Here is a 2,832-nt window from a genome sequence, read left to right on the forward strand (position 1 = left end):
TTTCAAACATAAAACATAAAATGTATTATATTAGGATAAAATCATGTGAGGATATTGGAATATGCGTTCAAGATGAAAAAGGAATATTGTAAAATTTCTGATGTTAAAGAATCTGTGTATTTTTTAAAATGGATTATGGTATAAAGATTCCACTGAATACAAAAAGCAATGTAATTATTTTATTTTTAAAATGTAGTTTAATATATATCAAGAAAATACATTCAAGCTAAATAGATCTGTAGAAAAATGAATATATCTTTTCTTCTCTATTATAGTATACAAAAAACTAATGAAAATATGAAAAATAGAATATAAAAGTCATATTATAAATTATAAATATGAATCTTACATATTCATAAATAAAACTTAAAAGTAATTATCCTGTTTTACCATTGAATCAGCATTATTTTATAGTTTTTAAACATATAGAGTATACCCACTTTTTTTCAGATAACATTTTAGCAAAACTTCTCAGAACTCTCAAACAGAACAAATGCATTTCTAAATGATTGGAACTAGAGGAACTCCATAGCACAGCCAAATCTGTGAATGATCTTAAGTAATCATGACCTTGATGAGGGCCCCGGGCTTTCTTAGGGATAACAGATAATAGCAGCCACTTAACAAACATTTACTTGTATTAAGCCATTTATATTTATATTTTTATTTCAATCTTCATTATAAGTGTAAGTTTAATTATCTCTATTTTACAGACCAGAAAACTAAAGGTCAGAGATTAAGTGCATGCAGGAACACATGCTGGAGATAGAGCTGGGTATAGTTGGAAAGCCTTCTTTTTAGAAGTGTTGGATGTGAATCCAGGTCTGTCATATATCAGAGGCCATACTGTCATATGCTGCTTCTTAAGAGAATGTAATAATTAGAACCAAAATAATTTTCCTGTTGGCAATCCCAGCTTATCTTTTCTTCTCCTTCTAACTTGATACTATTATAGAAAATACCTTTCTAGGGCCTGAACCTATGTAGAAATCTTCTCTTTTCTTCATCACTTACTCTATGAAAAGAGAATATATCCTACACAGAATGAAATCTCCCGAATCAATTAACAATTAATTTTGTGAAACATTAGAAATTATGAACTTTATAAACAATGCACAAAAAAGAATGATGAAGTCACAATTAAAAATTTAAACTGGAAATGTATAATTACTATAAAAAGTAGCTACAAACTGAGCAGCATTGCCTTCAGGATACCTGAAGACATCCCAAATGATACAAAGGCACGTATACTTTGAAAGGAATGAATTTTCAGGTACACAACTTTCAGTATTCTTCCTAAAACTGCTTTGCCTGAGAGTATCACTTTGCCTTTTCTTTGATAACTGTTCTCCCAGTTTGGAATAAAAAGGCTTAACTCTCACTCATCTTTTATTAGCACTGCAAGATTATGCATTATGTTTAAATGCACAACTCTAGAGACAGAAAGTTCCATCACTCATTAGCTGTGACCGTAGGTAAATTATTTAACTTTTCTATCTATAAAATGGGGAAAAGTAACAGTACACTGATGTCATACGTTGTTATGAGGATTAGAGGAGTATATATGTAAGTCACTTAAAACAATGCCTGGCATAAAGTAAACACAATGTAAATGTTAGCTATTATTATTATTATGGTGTAAAATCCTCTGGAAAACCAAGCAGAGAATTATAAACATTAGTGTCCACAAAGGCTCTTGATCAAGGTAGTATGGTAGAGCTTCCTGTCAATCCTAGTGTTTTATACATTGCAGTTAAAGACAAAGTTTGGCATTAAAAATTGGGTACTCTGGTCCTTTGGTGTGTTCTGAATTCAGATATATTATAGTGTGATGACAATTTTGCTTAATGTCCTTGCCTCCTCCATCTCTCAAATACTGTCAAAGAATTCATTACTTCTGAGGCAGAATCCTACGTAAGCAAAGCACAGAAAATACTTTAAAGAATTATTGAAGGTGGTAGTATCTTACTAAGACTACAAACTCATGGCAAGTTTAACTATTAGAATTCTGAAGTAAAGAAGGTGTCACAGTAATATATATTAACATACTTTCTTGAATTGAAAACCAAAGTTGGACTTTTTCTAAGTAAAAGAAAGTGAGTCTGATTAAGAAAGAGACTTGATATTAAAAACTACTTTTATCAGTTAGGTTGTATGGCATTTTTCATAAATTGAATGAGGTAAATCTGCAGTGCCAAGGTTTCCACAAAAATATACTCGAAGCACATGATGAAAAGCACTTTATAAACATCAACTACACTGTACTGGTCTTGAACAATATTTCAATTTTCCTAACCCAGTAGTACTCAAAGTATAGTCCTCGGACTTGCTGCACCAGCATCTCATGGAAAATTGTTAGAAATTAAAATTCTTAGGTTCTCTCTGATTCAGAAACTCAAGTTATGGTGCCCAGAAATCTGAGTTTTAATAAATCTATCACGTGATTCTGATGCACCATAAAATTTGAGAACCACTGTGCTAAAACTTCTTGAATATATTAGGTTACACAAGATGCCTCTGAGTAAAAGAGTAGCAAGTATAATTTATAGTCCAATCTTGTTAATCTCTTTTTGATGTATTTTCCAGAAACTTAAAAAAAAAGTATCTTAATGACTGCGCTACAAATATTCTTAAAGGTCAGCTACTTGTTAGTTTTTTGATTTCAACCAAAAAAAAAAGAACACAAGTTGTCAGATGACCATTAAAAATAAATGTAATACTTTTTGGATTCAAAGAAATTCAAAGAACTATAAGTTCTATCCTCATTTATTTATTGATGTGAACTAGATTTTTCAATTTACATCTATACAAAGAAAAAACAGGGATACAATT

At 30.5% G+C, this 2,832-nt stretch overlaps 1 protein-coding gene across 1 annotated transcript in view; it reads right to left on the reverse strand.

The window, feature by feature from the left end:
- The window catches only part of ARID2 (AT rich interactive domain 2 (ARID, RFX-like)), a 174,049-nt gene that overhangs the window by 48,884 nt on the left and 122,333 nt on the right, over positions 1-2,832 (reverse strand). The gene's annotated exons all lie outside the window — the stretch shown is intronic.

The sequence above is a fragment of the Propithecus coquereli genome, unplaced genomic scaffold, assembly GCF_000956105.1.
Source record: "Propithecus coquereli isolate 6110/MARCELLA unplaced genomic scaffold, Pcoq_1.0 Scaffold13, whole genome shotgun sequence".
Taxonomy (NCBI): domain Eukaryota; kingdom Metazoa; phylum Chordata; class Mammalia; order Primates; family Indriidae; genus Propithecus; species Propithecus coquereli.